This window comes from Nicotiana tabacum, chromosome 8 (assembly GCF_000715075.1).
Source record: "Nicotiana tabacum cultivar K326 chromosome 8, ASM71507v2, whole genome shotgun sequence".
NCBI classification, from domain to species: domain Eukaryota; kingdom Viridiplantae; phylum Streptophyta; class Magnoliopsida; order Solanales; family Solanaceae; genus Nicotiana; species Nicotiana tabacum.
Window position 1 is genome coordinate 106,152,213 of NC_134087.1, and position 18,560 is coordinate 106,170,772.

Sequence of the window (18,560 nt, forward strand, 5' to 3'; positions counted from 1 at the left end):
TGCAAAGTCTGTTTATTGCTGTAAAATTGCCATTGCATTCGGATTTATTGTAATAAGTGTGTGAGCACATGATTTTTGCCCTATACGAAATACTCCTTTAAATCCCAAGAAAATAGATTTTTGTTAATTATTTGATATTTTAGGAATTTTTGTCGAGTTTTATTTAATTGTTTGCATTTTGTGCATGTTTAAGTTTTATTTAAATCATGAAAAATATCAAAATGTCACACATGGCATTTAGGCCTTATTTTTTCATTATTAGGATTAATTGGTAGTTACTTGTTTTATAAAAATTGAAAATCACAAAAAATGCTTCATTTTTACATTTTTTCCTTTTATTGATACTTTCTTTTTTAATTTAGGATTAAGTAGCTTTTATAATTTTTATAATTAGTTAATTAGTTTAATTTCACACTTTTAGATAATCTAGGATTTTAATTAAGATTTTTTATTAAAGAAAAGAAAAAGAAAAACAAAGAGAAAAAGGAAAATAAGAAGAGAATTTGAAAGATGAGGTTTTAATTCAAATTCGGGTTGTTCTTATATCTAAAATCTGGCCCAAACCACTCAAAGCCCAAAAAAACATACCCGACCCGCCTGCCCGACCCGAACCGACCCAAGACCCGGATCCTTTCTTATTAAACTAACCTAATAACCTAGACCTAAGGAATACGGACCTTACCCTCAGAACTTAGGAAACGGTGGATCTGAAGAGAGACCCCCACCCCCTTTTTTGAAGCGTCTTCTTCTTTACAGGCTTTAGGAGACCCTTCCATCTCCTCTCCAAACCAATAGCCATGGCTTCACCCTCATCACCACCAAATCCTTCAGCACACGCCATTTAACTCCCCTTCTTCATCCATCATTTCCTCACAGCCACCAAATCGCCGGAAATCCGGCATTCATCAGCTCCCCCTTTCTCTTCGATTCTTTTTATCTCATCTCTAACCTTGAAAAAAATGGAAACAAAGACCTGACAAGCTTGGAGACCAAAAGCAATAGAAAAACCGAATTTCAAAGAAGATCTGAAAGGGAGTTTGGTCGCTGAAATGTTAAAATTCGTCTTCCTCCTTTCTTTGGGCTCGTATGAAGTTGTGAATGGACTGTGTTGCTGAACTCGTTGTTCCCGATTTTAAATGTTCTATTCATCTTCAGCGTTAACTTTACTTGGTTATTTGGGACTGTATTACTGCCGCTAAGGTACTGTCTCCCATTCTCGTTCTTGTAATTCTCATTTTGATTCAATGAAAATATGCTTACAATGATGAGGCAGTGTATAATTATATATTTTCTTGTTACATTCAGCAATTCCTGTCATTGTAGTGTATCATGATTTGATTTTATAGCTAAATGGAATAAAGGTCTCTATTTTCAGGTTGTCATTTTTAAGATGGTTCTGGAACCGGATTATTGGTTTGTCTAGTATTCTACCAGAATTTTTGGCTTAAAATATGGTATACAGTGGGAGGGACTTTAGGGATTTGCCCTCTGGTTTTGTTTAATTATCAATTCCTTTTTGTAAGTAATTAAGTGTCAAGTTGTTTTTTTATTTGAGCTACATGATCCATCTTGATCAAAGTTAGTTTATAATGGACTGAGTTGGACCCTTTAGCATATGAGAATTGGAATGTGAGAAACATATGGTCTTTGACACAAACGGAGTGTTGATGTTAACCAATCTTGTGTATTGTTGCTATTAACCAAGGTATTCTGAATAATGGAAAATTTCTTTCCTTTTTTTTGGTGAAATTTGGTCTTTGACACAAGCGGAGTCGATACAGCGATGTAATTTGCTCATTTTTTGGAGTTTGAATATGCTTGTGGCAAACAGAGCATCTTTGTGGTTGCTAACTTGGTAATTGGTGTGAAAGCTCATACAATATCAAAGTGTCTAAGTTAATTAAGCTAGGTACAAGAAGTCCTTCTATGTAATCACTATTTCTGATTTTCCAAAATAATTCCAAGAGCCATGTGAAGAGCTACTTATTCTAAATCAGTGTCTCGCTATTATGGTATTCAATGGTGAGTTTCAATAGTTTAAGGACGATTCTGAATAATTAAAATACCATTGGAGCAGTAGGCATCATATTTAAAAGTTTAGTCAGGTGTAGATTTGGATGATTCATAATGTCTTGGTTATCTTGAATAAAAATTGTGCTATTGCAGTAGCTTGCAACAACATGTGCATCTAGTCTCGCCCTTTCCAATTTCCTTAGCAAATTACAGTCATTTTCATACAAATAGATTGCATACATTTTGGACCTTTTCACATTTGATCTCAAACTTAGAAATAATTAATTCATGAATATCATAGCTTGCTTTAGGCACGATTAATAAATAAACCATCGTGATTATGGGTGCGGTTCCCGAGACATAGTCATGATGCCTAATTCCCAGATTCGGGGGTACATTTCATGTGACCCGATTATAACAACTTCGAATAATAAAGCCCTTTGAAATAAATTGAGATGTGTCATGCCAAACAAAATTTATAATGCTCATAAGACTAGATTCAAGAACTAACCCCTTTTAGTTAAAATAATATGAGGTGTGCCGTGCCAAATAAAACCCCTAGGCCCATGGCCCTCACAAAACTAGTTAGCTTTTATAGAAAATTTGAGGTGTGCTATTTTCGTTAAATAAACCATGGCCCTCATGTAATTAATACTAACTCTTTAAAAATTGGGGTGTGCTATCAATTGAACTTTCCATGGCCCTCGCAAACTTAGTTATTAATTTGAACCTTCGTAGTTGCTTTAGGCGCGTTCTATAAATTGATTTTCTTTTATTTATTGACTTCGGGTGCACATTTCATGTGACCCGAATTCATTTTCTTAACAATGTTAAATAGAACGTGTCATGAACCGCTGGTGCATTTTAATGGCGTGGTTCAAGGCATGTTTAAATAACATTGAATCTTCCTAAAATAATTAAAAGCGGTTAATAAGTTAAAAATGCACCATAGGCTAAAACGTGTAATAAATCGGATAATAGGCCAATTATAATGGTTTAAGCGACCGTGCTAGAACCACAAAACCCGGGAATGCCTAACACCTTCTCCCGGGTTAACAGAATTCCTTACTTAGAATTTTTGGTTCGCAGACTTCAAAAGGAAAGTTGAATTTTCCTCGATTTGGGATAAATAAACCGGTGACTTGGAACACCAATTAAATTATTCCAAGTGGAGACTCTGATTAAATAAATAATCTCATATCGAATAATGTCACTTAAAGCGAAAAAACTCCCTTATGCCCTCGGGGTGTATAAAAAGGAGGTGTGACAGCTCTGGCGACTCTGCTGGGGATCCAAGCTCAGAACTTCGGTTCAGTGTTTAAGAATTCGAGCTTAGAATAAATGTTATAGTTGGCTTGTTTTATCTGATTTTTACATGTTGAGCCTAATGTGCTAAATGCCGCTTTTACCGCTTTGATATTGTTTGGATTGTATATAAATTTCTACGAAAACCTCTTCTCTCTGAGTCTTCTAAATCATCTAGGAAGTGTACACTTCGTGTGACTTCTTTTCTGTTAGAGTCTTATCCCAATTTTAGAACGAGGTTCGGACAAGTTGCAAAGCCGGTGAAGCTTCTGTATTCTCGGTACGCTGCCTCCCTCGGCTCGAGATGTCTGCTCGGGTAAGCCAGGTCTAGGACAATACACCCAGGTTTTAAACCTAGTATAACAAAACCTTATGCCGGATCCCTAGTAGGAACGCTTGTTTGCATCACGTGCATTTGACTTTGGAGATTCAACGTAGGGGTTGGGTTTGTCTAGGACAGGTGTACCCGAAATGAAAAGACCATCCTGATGTATTCTACTTGCTACTCGTGCATTTATTTGCTTCGGATTGCATGTTGACCGGCTTATGAATAGTGGAGAAAAGTTGGGAAAAAGAAAAATCAATTTGAGGACTGAGAGAGATAATCACTTGTTTTTGAAAAAAAACTGATATCCAAAAAGTACCGAAACTCTGCCGAAATTTTGAAAAAAAGAAAAGAAAAAATAGTTAGTATTGTTTTTTGCTATGTCAAATCTGCCTGAACTACGCCAGTTTGATTCCCGTCAGATGTGGGATACGTAGGCAACCCCCATCGGCTCCAACTTCATTTTTGTAAAAGTAACTCAAAAAGAACAAAAATTTTAGTGTTTTTTCAAGTGATGTCATTCTTGCCTAAAATAGCCAAATGTCCCCCAAAAGGGCGCCGGAAGGTTGTTTTTGCAAGAACAGCCACCTATGGTCTCTTTTTTAAATTTTGGTTGTTTAGCATACACAGCCCTAAAATCGTCTTTTCTGAAATGCTGAAGGGTCGTATTTGCAAGGCCGGGCTTTTGTTTTGAAATGAAAAATTTTGAAAAAAAAATTAATAACTTTTTCTTGAGTCAAAATGAATCATGATCTTTTTAAATAAATCACCTTTATAAATGTGCAGGATGAGCACAAATGAAAATGAACCCTTTGCAGTTCTTGAGAAAATCCCTTTACAGCTCTATATATGGTGGAACGACTTAGGAAAAGTCAGCAGAGGGACTGTGGTAAAGGTTTTGGGTGGTCTCGTGGGACTTCTGAAAATTAAACCGAGGTTGGATGTGATTCAGGCCTTGATAACTTTCTGGGACCCGACTCACAATGTGTTTCACTTTTCTGATTTTGAGCTCACCCCCATGCTAGAGGAAATTGTAGGCTATGCCGGTCTTAGTGGGAACCTCAGAAGTCGGTACCCGGTGTCGCAAGAACAGTGTCTCCTCACAAGTTTCTAGATATGTTGAGTATTAGTCGGGAGGTTCAGGATGGGAATTTATCCGAAGGGCTTTGCACTTTCCACTTCTTGTACCAGCACTATGGCAATCCCCTTGGTTTTGAAGCACCAGATACGGGTATGACCCATGCAGGAAACAAAGATAAATGGAAGGGACGGTGGGGTTTGGCCTTTGTAGTAGCATTCTTGGGTGTCATAATCTACCCAAGAAAGGATGGCAACATAGAATTGGGTCTTGTGGGAATGGTCGACGTCATGATTAAGAAAGCTAACGGCTCTCTTGTTCCAATGATCTTAGTTGAGATTTACCGAGCCTTAACCATCTGTCGAGAAGGGGGAAGATTCTTCCAGGGTTGTAGACTGCTACTACAACTTTGGATACAAGAACATCTTTGACACCGTGTGGGGTATATGAACTACGGCATGACTGGTCTGAATTGCATCGAAGGGCGGGAGTTGAATTTCCAGAAGGTACAGAGGCTTGGTTTGTGCACTTGAGTTCTTTAATTTCGGACAAAATTGAGTGGACTTTCGGATGGCTCCCTGCCACTGAAGTCATCTACATGTCAGCTGATGTCACGACCCAAACTGAAGGGCCGCGACGGGCACCCGGTGCCTTACTCAACCGAGTACCAACGTAACATATCTTTCTTATCATGTTATCATGAGTAAATGAGCCAGAAAACCCGTCATGAGATAACAAGAATAAAACATAAGGGAATACTCAACATATGAAGACCCAACATGATATACAAACTAATATATGTGACATACGGGCCTATAAGGCCGACATGACCATTAGTAAACTCGAAACATAGGCCGACAAGGCCATACAATTATCCATACACCTGACATCTGTCTACAAGCCTCTAAGAATACATCAAATCATAAAGGTCGGGACAGGGTCCCGCCATACCAATCAATACATATCCAAAGTATACTGACCAAATAAGCAACTCCGGAGCAAGTGGAGTGCACTAACACCTTTACTGAGTTGATAGCCTACTAGGAGGACTGTCAACCTATCAATCGGGACCTGCGGGCATGAAATGCAGCGTCCCCAGGCAAAAGGGACGTCAGTACGAATAAAGTACCGAGTATGTTAGGCAAGAAAGCATACATAAGAATAGTAATGTAAAGAGAGAGATAGAGGAGATACAACCTGTAACATCTGAGTGCCTCTAGGGGCTATGATATGAAATGCATAATACATATATATACATAAACTTTTTAAAACATTCGCCTTTGTGGGCATCATCATCATCATATCATACCCGGCCTCAAAAAGGACTCGGTAAAAGCATACCCGACCATCATAAGGTTCGGTAGAATCGTACCCGGCCACGTGGAGCTCGGTAAACCCAACTGATCAGTAGTTGCACAATAGGTGCTGTACCCGGCCGACTATAGAGCGGCTCGGTAGAGTAAAATAGATACTATATATAATGCATGCTAGACTCATGGAATCACCTTCTAAACCTTTTGGAGTGACTTAAGAATACTATGGACATCCATACCCTCAATATGAACCTTAGTAGGATTCAAGGATCATACACACTTGCTTAGAATAATTTTATAAGGAAAGAACAACATGGACAACCTTAGTTGCTAGGAGTAGAGTCATTATGAAATAGCGTATCGTTTATGTTCATTTCATTTTAGATCATGCCAAAAGAAAAAAGAAAGTGCCTTAACATACCTTAAACTCGTTGAGTCCTTAATTACTTCCAAGAAACTTTTCAAACAAGTCAACTCAATCTATCATAGTATAAGGAGATTCAAAATCAGTGCTGAGCAAAGGCTAAGTCTATAACTTAAGCTAGTAGCTCGTTTACGTAAATTTTGGCAGCATCTCCCTAGTAACAAAGGCCTCCTCCAATACCATATACAAACAACAATGACCAGAGCTATCCATCAATGCATAATTATCAATATCAAGACACCATATAACAACAACAAGTGACAACTACATTACGACGAGCGGCAAGCTCCGATTGGAATCCGTATACCCCTTATCAATCCTTATAGACTTCTTACTTCAACATAAAAGTATCATTAACTTGATAATGAAGTCATTAATCAATGATTCCAGCCTTATACCATATATTTATAACAACGAAAATAATCCACAACTTCAACTATCCCCAACTAGCAACTTTATTCACTAGTTCATGTCTAGCCCATCCATTTAACTTAATCAATATCAAGATAACCTTAGGCACAAGCAAGAACACAATATACATACCTCCTACAGTAACTTCAAGTCAAAATCCAAGTTATATTCATTTTACAACAACCCTTAATAGCAATACAACACCATAGAAGTGACTTAAGCTAATCCAAGTATTATCTTTGTAGTTTATCATCCTAACAACTTAACCAACATACAAGCAAGCTTAAGCACAATTAGTAGGCTGTTATACTCACCTTAGAAAGCAGCAACAACTTGGAATTTCATCCAAATACAGCCCACAACAATCCTCAATGACAACACAACCTCAAAGAGGTGTTGTTCTTCACTAGAACTAAGTTTTGATGTTGAAATATGGTGTAATCACTTTGGAATCACTTCAAACCCTTGTGGTATATGTTTAGGAGGGTTAGGATAAGTTTGGAGACGAATTTTAGTTGAACAATGAGCAAAAAATAGGCATCCAAATCGTTTATAAATTGAAGTAGCTCAACCACCGCCTAAGTGGGTCCCATTAGGAGCTGCTTGCTCGGTCTCGCGAAAACACAAATATCTCTCTACTCCGATGTCGTATTGACGAACGGTTTAATGAGTTAGAAACTAGACTCGTTGATATTCAATTTGGTAGGTAGAACACCCCATGATTCCAAGTATATTTTTAGAAATTCTCATATATATGTGACCTAAATTTCAGCAAATTTATGAATGTAACTTGTGATGACCTTTGCCAACTCTTGTTCCACAACTTGCTTGCCTTCAAAATGTAGAAAGTGAATATCATACGACTAAAATAACTCATAGAATAACCTCCTTATCATGTTAAGAACCCTAGTCTCACTCCAAAGTACATGTTATAACATTCTAAACTTATCGACTTTTGACGAAACTTATTTTCTTCAACTGGTTTAGCTTCTAAGATTTCCAACCCTCTTGGTACTCGTTATTCATGATCTTAAATATTTGTAACCTCCAAGGTAACATGATTAACTTACTTTATTTTCTTCCAAATATAATCTCATTTCCGAGCTTACATCAATGACTTACGATGTATAGGTGTACTGATGTCTTTCGCTTGGTACTTTATCGAACTTAAGACTATTTATATCTCTTGTTTCATAGCCTTGTATATCTATCCTTATGGATTTACTACATCTAGGTAGGTTATACTATACCATAAAACTTACTTCGGTTTATTATTACCGAGGTTTGCTACCCAACTCCAGGTTACTCTCTCGCTGCTTATCCTATATGTATAAATCTAAGTCCTTTAGTGCTTCCTCATTATTATTCATCTAAGAATAACAAACAAATCTCATCTCGAACTTTGGAACTTGTACCCGTCTATTGTTTATTCACCTTAATGTTGATCTATAATCTATCACTGATAACTTGCAACCTCTTATGTAATACACTGTCACTAGGGATCACATCTTATCGGGGAACATATGAAGTGATTTTCTTGATCCACCTAGGGATAATACTATACTTCAATAACCGTATTTCATTGCATCCCAATGCGATTCATCTTATAGGGGTATTCTAATCCTGTGCAATTAATGAAATCCCTTTCTCGTTAAATCATTACTCAATCAAAGGCCTAAGCATCATCCTCTTATCTATCACAATTAGACTCTTATTCTACTGCCAGGGCAGCATTCCATCTCTTCTAAATGCACCTAGTCTCAGACTCTTCTGTGTTCATTCAGGCTGTATCAAGCTTTTTATTACATATGGAAATCATCAGCTCCCTTGTTTGGATGGGTTTAATCCCGAGGACATACATATTCTCGTCAACTTCTCACTCACCTTTTCCTATCCTTACTCATATCAACCTAAAACCTTGTTGCTCTACAATACTTTACCTTAGGACCTACACCGATCTATTTATACTACTCGCAACCTTCCTTTAACTTGCTAGCACCATAAATTTCCTTTCGTGCCTTCTCAGTTGTCCTTAAATGTAAGCAATTACTTTTGCTAGTCATTCTATCACTTGTTGCATGAATACTTGGCTTGTCATTTTGCCCATGAATACTATAATTTCCTGTACCTCATATGATCTCAAACATCACCTTTGATGACTTTTTTTACCATTCATTAGCCATGATAGGTGCCACTTTCTTATGGAGTGTATACAATATTGTAGTGAGACTGTTGTTATAGGATCATTTACTCTTTAGCTCACTATGCTTAGGTGGAAACCTTCTTCCTTATTTCCTCAGCTAGTCTTTCATTGTAGTACTTAGGGAGACCTTCTGGCTCTTGTAAATTTGCGAGCTTGATATATCGTACACCCGAAGGTAATTTTCGTTATTCTTACTCGCCTATAATAATCCTTAGTTACATAAATTTATGCCTTTGTGCTCGTAGGGTTACTTCTAAGCTCAATTTTTTATTGTCTCCTTAGTGGCACTCTCTCTTATTTTTATAAACCTTAAAAATGGTACCTTTAACTGCCTCAACTCCTATCTGAAATTTTTTTCAAATGATTGTAATCTCGTATCTGCGAGACTGAATTCACTATGCTGCGATTCACTACATTTATCTTGCATGATCTATTGATTTATCTGTGACCTCTTGTCTAGCCATAACTGGGCTCTTCCTGAATCAACTACTAATTACTCGTTGGTCCATTCTCATATATATATTGCATAATCCCTCTTGGGATATATCCTTTGTCTTAACTGATCTCTCGCCACTAGATCCTGATGTATCAAGTGTCCATTCACACTTATTTATCAATAACATCCTGGCCGAAAACTTTTACTGCCTCTCCCCGGTGTCGTACTTGTATAATGTTCTGGAGTCGCAACATATCTGCAGGAACTGAATAAATACAACATCATCCCTTTCTCCTCTTTACCACATTCTTCCTTTACCATTCCATAGTTAACTGAACTGCTTAACTCCGACTTAATACCATATCACACCATATTCCCCCCTTTAGGGGAGTACTAAGATTTAGTACTACGACGATCTACCTATAGTTGTTTTACCTCTTCATCTTTGGCGTCTTTTCACATTATCAATGAACCTTAATCACCTTATGGTAACCTTCTGTACCATGGATAACTAAATTTCTTACGCACGAAGGTGACACCTATTGTAACTGGCATACTTAGTCCCTTAAGATTAACTCTGCTCAGAGTGCTTGCTTTAGGTAAGCGACTTCCTAAATGGCCTTTAAAGGTTATTCGTCTGTTGTCTATTCTATTATTGTTGGAGCACGATCTTTGAAATTCTCACGATGTCGACCATTATCAAATCCTCCGGTCCCTAATTCATGTTCGGTTTTATCTTGTTCACCAGCCCATACTGATTTTTATTACTATGGGGTCTAACCATTCCTCCTGGTAATCACGTTGAAGTCACCAACTCATTTCTCGAAATAAGGATATGACTTTATGGCTTATACTCTTTTATTGCCTTAAGGCTTGTCACCTCTTGTATTTTCCTTCACTTGACTATAGACTCTGTCATCGTGTCAAATTTTGATTTACTGTTATAATCCCTTTATCACATCTTACTCATGATGCTTCATTTATTTTCTTCTTATTCTCCGGATAATATTTTTTTGTCTATCACTTTATTCTGAAAACTTCAACAAAAAGTTCTTTCCCTATAAGCTCTCCTAGCTTCATCTCACTGGCTCTTGGGAATGCCTGACATTCTTTTTTTTACTCGGGGCTAGAGTCATACTAAGGTAAATATTTGTCCCTTCTAGGATCCCACTGCCTATCTTCTGAAATTTCTAAATATTCCAGTATTCGTATCTGATTGTACTACTCTAGAGTTCACCATCTGGGTGTCTTAGAAGGAGATCTATTACCACATTTGCACCATCTTTCAGAAACGTTAGTTAATGATAACAACGTATCCACAATTTTTGGGTTACTCTAACTCCAACTGGATCCTGATATCCCATCTTTCTCTTAAATAATATCTGTTAGTTCCCATAGAACATAACTGAGATGGGTGTGGCCAATTGTACTTACCTCTGTCATTGATGAAGGTACCAAAATGCTTATAATTCTCTGCCTGATTTGAAAATATTGATTATCTTCATTATCTGGGTGCCTCGTACCCCTCTTCACCTTACTTATTTTACTTGTTAAAACTTGTATCTAGCTTCTGAATTCCTCATAGATTTTCACCATATTCGTGAATAGATATCTGTGCCTTAAGGCTCCTTATTAAGAAGCATACACATATTAGTACACACATGATCTGTTGAAGACCTCATATTTACTCATCATAAGCATGATGTGAAATCGAGTTCCTCTGACTCAACTCTTCCACATCCACATACAGTCTCTTACCAACTGTCTTTGTGGATATAGGTATAGTTGTATTACGACTAAAGTCGAATTTAGGAGTTTGAATTCTTACAACTGAGCTCTACTGCACGATCTAGAGTAAGAAGAAAGAGTGACATACCTAAATGCCTTGTAGCCTCCTGCTTATAAGTGTGGTGCACAACACACCCATAAACAAGACTCTACTAGACACGGCTTGTAGACTCCCTAGGACAGAACTGCTCTGATACCACTTCTGTCATGACCCAAATCGAAGGGCCGCGACGGGCACCCGGTGCCTTACTCAACCGAGTACCAACATAACATATCTTTCTTATCATGTTATCATGAGTAAATGAGCCAGAAAACCCGTCATGAGATAACAAGAATAAAACATAAGGGAATACTCAACATATGAAGACCCAACATGATATACAAACTAATATATGTGACATACGGGCCTATAAGGCCGACATGACCATTAGTAAACTCGAAACATAGGCCGACAAGGCCATACAATTATCCATACACCTGACATCTGTCTACAAGCCTCTAAGAGTACATCAAATAATAAAGGTCGGGACAGGGTCCCGCCATACCAATCAATACATATCCAAAGTATACTGACCAAATAGGCAACTCCAGAGCAAGTGGAGTGCACCAACACCTTCGCTGAGTTGATAGCCTACTAGGAGGACTGTCAACCTATCAATCGGGACCTGCGGGCATGAAATGCAGCGTCCCCAGGCAAAAGGGACGTCAGTACGAATAAAGTACCGAGTATGTTAGGCAGGAAAGCATACATAAGAATAGTAATGTAAAGAGAGAGATAGAGGAGATACAACCTGTAACATCTGAGTGCCTCTAGGGGATATGATATGAAATGCATAATACATATATATACATAAACTTTTTAAAACATTCGCCTCTGTGGGCATCATCATCATCATATCGTACCCGGCCTCAAAGAGGACTCGGTAAAAGCGTACCCGACCATCATAAGGTTCGGTAGAATCGTACCCGGCCACGTGGAGCTCGGTAAACCCAACTGATCAGTGGTTGCACAATAGGTGCCGTACCCGGCCGACTATAGAGAGGCTCGGTAGAGTAAAATAGATACTATATATAATGCATGCTAGACTCATGGAATCACCTTCTAAACCTTTTGGAGTGACTTAAGAACACTATGGACATCCATACCCTCAATATGAACCTTAGTAGGATTCAAGGATCATACACATTTGCTTAGAATAATTTTATAAGGAAAGAACAACATGGACAACCTTAGTTGCTAGGAGTAGAGTCATTATGAAATGGCGTATCGTTTATGTTCATTTCATTTTAGATCATGCCAAAAGAAAGAAGAAAGTGCCTTAACATACCTTAAACCCGTTGAGTCCTTAATCACTTCCAAGAAACTCTTCAAACAAGTCAACTCAATCTATCATAGTATAAGGAGATTCAAAATCAGTGTTGAGCAAAGGCTAAGTCTATAACTTAAGCTAGTAGCTCGTTTACGTAAATTTTGGCAGCATCTCCCTTGTAACAAGGGCCTCCTCCAATACCATATACAAACAACAATGACCAGAGCAATCCATCAATACATAATTATCAATATCAAGACACCATATAACAACAACAAGTCACAACTACATTACGACGAGCGGCAAGCTCCGATTGGAATCTGTATACCCCTTATCAATCCTTATAGACTTCTTACTTCAACATAAAAGTATCATTAACTTGATAATGAAGTCATTAATCAATGATTCCAGCCTTATACCATATATTTATAACAACAAAAATAATCCACAACTTCAACTATCCCCAACTAGCAACTTTATTCACTAGTTCATGTCTAGACCATCCATTTAACTTAATCAATATCAAGATAATCTTAGGCACAAGCAAGAACACAATATACATACCTCCTACAGTAACTTCAAGTCAAAATCCATGTTATATTCATTTTACAACAAACCTTAATAGCAATACAACACCATAGAAGTGACTTAAGCTAATCCAAGTATTATCTTGTAGTTTATCATCCTAACAACTTAACCAACATACAAGCAAGCTTAAGACCTTGCGTAGTTCGGACCAATAAAAGATAAATAACAATAAAACATTTTATTATTTTTTCAATTTTTCCTAATAAAACAAGCTTGATTATAAAAGTTTAAAAACTGACCATACTAACAGACTTTGACAAAAGACAACAAACGAACTCGAAAATCAAATAACTCGCATACTCTAATCAAAGAATTACAAACTCAAAAACAAACAGCCAGATTCCTTCCCCTATATGCCAATTTTAACCAAATGGTTGTTTTTCATACGTGGCCCCTTCTCAATTTCACCTGAATTTTAAGGCCGGGAAGGACTATTTTACGACCTTTCACAAACTTGTTCGTTCTTTTACGAAAATAGCCCTTCGCCATCTGAAAGATACTCTAAGGCTATCTCGGCAAGAACGGTTTAAGACATTACCGAAGCCGGGCCGGCTTATTTTAACTAAAAACCAAACGGTATTCACTTGACCACTGACTATTTTCTTGTTTTTCAAATAATAAAAGACCTGGTTTTGCAAACACGACCTTTTAGCACTTCGGAGACGAAGATTTTAAGGTTGTGCGGGATAACTGGTCACAACCAAAAAGAATGACCAAAGATGGTCGTTTATGCAAAGTCAGCCTTCCGGCGTCCCTTTCGAGAACATTCGGCTATCTTTACAAAACGGCGTGACCCAACTTATTTATGACTTTTTTCTTATTTTTTTTTTCAAATTAGAATAAAAGACCCAGTATTGCAAACACAGTCTTTCAGCGCCTCAGGGATGAAGATTTTAAGGCTGTGAGGGTCAAAAATCAAAACATAACCAAAGGTGGTTGTTTATGCAAAATCAGCCTTCCGGCGTCCCGTTTGGGATCATTTGGCTATATTTGACAAAACGACGTGGCCCAACTTATTTATGACTCTCTTCTTGTTTTTTTTTAGCAAAAGGGGAGGTTGGACCCGATGAGGGTTGCCTACGTATCTCACATCCGGTGAGAATAAAACTCGCGTAGTTCGGGAATAAAACAACCTATATATTTTTTATTTTTTTATTTTTTTTAAAAAAAGAACAAGACTCTTTTTCATTTTCATTTTTCATGGGAAGACAAACTATTTTCCCTTTCTATTTTTGAAGACAGAACAACGACTTTTTTTCTATTTTTCCTTTGCTTTTACTAAAACAAACTAATAAAACATTTTTTCCGTTTTCTCAAAATTTCGGCAAAGTTTCGACAATATTTGGGCATTGTGTTTTTTTCAAAAATAAACAATTAACTCCCTAAACGCTATTTCCTTTTTTTTTCTTTTCCTCAATTTCACAATATTCCTGATATTCAAAAAGTCAGTCAACACACAAGTCTGAATCAAATAAATGCACAAGTAGCAGCAAGTAAGATGCATCAGGATGGTCATTTTCATTTTTTGGTACACCTGTCCTAGACAGACCCAACCCCTGTGTTGAGCCTCCAAAGTCAAATGCACGTGATGCAAACAAACGTTCCTACTAGGGATCCGGCATGAAGCTGAGTTATTCTAGGTTCATAACCTGGGTATTTGTTCTAGACTGTGCACCCGAGCAGACAACTCGAGTCGAGGAGGGGAGTTGTGTACCGGTAACCAAAAGGCCATCCAGTTTTGCAACTCCTCCGAATCCTCGTTCTATTTTGGTATATGACACTAACAGAAAGAAGTCACGACCAGCGTGCACTCCTCAAGAGAGAGAAGAGAGGGGTTTCGGCACAGTTAATATATACAGTCCAAGTAATATCAAAGCGGTAAGAGCAACATTTTGCACATTTAGGCTAAAACATGTAATAAAATCAGATAGTAAATAAAGCCAAATAATAACAATTATTCTAAGCTCGAATTCTTGAACCCTGAACCAGAGATTCTGAGTTCGTTCCCCAGCAGAGTCGCCAGAGCTATCACACCTCCTTTTTTCGCCCCCGCGAGGGGTGAAGGAGTTTTTCCAATTAAAGGACAATCGAAACGGGATTTGTTTATTTATTTCAGAGTCGCCACTTGGGAGTTTTAAGGTGTCCCAAGTCACCGGTTTAATCCCGAATCGAGGAAAAGAATGACTCTGTTTAACAGTCCGCGAACCAGAAATCCGGATAAGGAATTTTGTTAACCCGGGAGAGGGTGTTAGGCATTCCCGAGTTCCTTGGTTCTAGCACGGTCACTCAACTGTCATATTTGGCTTGATTATCTGATTTAATACATGTTGAACCTATGTGCGAATTTTAACTTTTAACCGCTTTTATCATTACTATTATTTTTATCAAGAATTGCAACATCGTGGAAACACGTCTCGAACCACGTCACATCAATGCACCCGTGGTTGTTGGCACATTTCAACTCTGTTGAGATTTGGATTTGGGTCACATAAATGTGCACCCGAGTTTAAGAAGATAACATTATTAAATACGCTCCTAAAGCGACTAGCGTATCATTATTTTGGGTAGGGCCGTGAAATTTGCTAAACGGCCCGTCCCAGAATCTAAGTACTCGAAATAACTATCCGTTGAGGGCCCCGCACTTTGGGTATTCTTGTTTGTCGAGGCTCGTCTCATTCGTTATTTATTGTTATTATTATTATTATTATTATTATTATTATTATTATTATTATTATTATTATTATTATTATTATTATTATTATTATTATTATTATTATTATTATTATTATTATTATTATTATTATTATTATTGTGTGGAATTTGCAACGTTGTGAAAACGCATCTCGAGCCATGTCACAATCAATGTACCCGTGATAAGAGACACATTTCGACTCCGTTGAGATTTGGATTTGGGTCACACAAATGCACACCCATATTTAAGAAGGTAAGATTAATTAAGACGCGTCCTAAAGAAACTACGTATTGTTGTTTTAGAAAAAGGCCGTGAAAAATTCACTAAACGGCGAAATCCAAAGTCTAGTCAATGGTTATGTATTTATTGAGGGCCCCAGCGATGTGTGATTTATTTGGCGAGGCTCGTCTCATTTTTATTTAAAAGGTCATCCTATAGTGGCTATGTACTCTATTGAGTTTGTCTATAATAATGAAAGAAGAAGAACGGTCCAACTTTATTTACATGCTTACAAGTTAGTTATAGTCGGGTTCCGAATGTGATTTGCCCAAATCCGAAACATGAACGCGTGTCTGGGCAGTCGTTTAGATATTATGGGCCCAGGCCCAGAGCACACTGTATGGACTGGACCTGGGCCATCCTTATTCCAATTGGGCCTAGTTAACCTATTTTGTATATGTTTGACATTTATAAGGGGGCTGAAATGTAAAGTACCGCTTGTCTGATCAAGCCATATTCCTACCAATTTGAGAAAAAAAAACAGGCCATTTGTTTAAAGAAGTAACTATTGGATACCTAACATGCTTCTTGACAACAATGATGAACTAACAGAACATGGCTACTACAACATTAGTCCTTTTTAATTATAAGCAAAACATAGAGTTCTCCAACTAAATGATATGTATAAAGGTTGAGTTACATCACAGCTAACTTCATGGTTCTAGTAGAGAAGGTAAACTATCATACATACAATTATTGTTCAGTATATTTCTAAAATGAATTCAAAATAATTTCAACTCTTCATTTTTTGTATTCATGCTTCAAATTTCAGCCTACATTGACCAATGTATCTGTTGTGTACCTGGTATAGGAAAGCAAAAGAAGAAGAGGAATGATCAGTGCAGCAGTAGCATACACAGCAACAACAGCAACAGAAAACAGCAACACAACCCCAGCAGTCAGATTTTTTGTTACCAACAGCAAACCCAGCAAAACAAAATCCAATAATACCCAGTAGGAGGAACCAGCAACAGATTTAAACCAAACAGAAGTCCAGTGAACTTTCAGACCAACAGAAAGCCAAGAACACTCAACTGAAACAGTGTTCAACAAGTAAAGGACCCAGTTTGCACCCCAGCAGCATCAAAACAAATACAGGCTAAGCAGAGAAGGAAGCAGATGTAGAAAAGCAGTAGCTTCTGATTGTTATGTTCAAAAATCCAGCACACTCTTAGCTCTCTATTACTCTGAAACAGCCTATCCTCTAAAGGTTGGAAGAACAGCCTTGTTTTTGCTTTTATTTTCTATCAACACTTAAAACTGTCCAGCCAGCAAACAAAACTGTCGCCTTTTGTTCTAAAACCAACCTATTTATAAGCAAAGTAGGCAAGCACCAGGCTCTCTTGATCCCTTCAGCCCTTACCCCTTTAAACTAATCGACAATGCCCATCCTCCTGACAGCCCTCTCATGGGTTTTTGTACCCAGGAGGTATGGGGAGACTATAATATTCAATTACCCCATGCTATCAAGTTTTGTTCCCCACTATTGTATTAGTTTAATCATATTTCAGTACCCTACTGTCAGCCCAACTTAAACTGACCATTTTCTGATCTTTTCAAACCCCAAACTACCCCTTTTAACCCCTGATTATTACTGTTTTAAACTGAGCTTCAGCAACCTAAAGTTTGAACTTATGGAAGTTCAAACTCAACAACTGCCCAAGACTGACTTCTAACCATTTCCTAAGTTCACTGCAACCATAAACCATTCATAGCTAAATTCAAATAATCAGCTAAATTACAATGGTTTGATCAAACATGTGAGGTTTATCAAAAACAGACCATTTGAACATTCAGCCTTGTAAAACTAATCGACGACGTTTATCTAATCGACTATACTAATTATAACATAGAACAATCAGTCGATAAACAAATAATATGAACAGGGTCCCAAATGGCTTCAGATAACTTTGCACAAAACAGAGGAACAGCATAAATGGAACACTTGACGACACTGATCAAATCGAGTATGTATATCACCATACATATTTAACAATAAACAGAAGAATAGTCGACCAAATAAAAAGGTCTTACGAAGACGGAGGAAATTGAAAGAACATATCAGAAATATCAACAAACTAACTAAACATGTTAACAAACTCAAACAACATTCAAACAAGAAACAGAAAAGAAAAAGAAAACTCACTCTGGAAGCTCAACAACAAACGACCCAAGTTTTGACTGGATTTAACCATTTGAGGTCGAACAGACTTTAATCGAGGTGTTCTCAATCGAGAACACTTCGATTAAGGTCTATTAGACCCCAACCCTCCGTTTAAACTGGTCGGATTCCCAAAGTTCTTGTGCTCTAGGGTTTGAACAGTCCGATTTGGGGCTTGAGGGTTTGTGGGTAGATTCGGACCAAACCAAACTTGATTTGGTCACGAGTGAAGCC

At 37.6% G+C, this 18,560-nt stretch overlaps 1 long non-coding RNA gene across 1 annotated transcript; it reads left to right on the forward strand.

The window, feature by feature from the left end:
• Positions 1–438: 438 nt before the first annotated feature.
• Positions 439–1,736, forward strand: LOC107761411 (uncharacterized). The gene is made up of 2 exons (XR_001642593.2): positions 439–1,200; positions 1,376–1,736. It is a non-coding gene; the product is annotated as an uncharacterized LOC107761411 (long non-coding RNA).
• Positions 1,737–18,560: the final 16,824 nt, after the last annotated feature.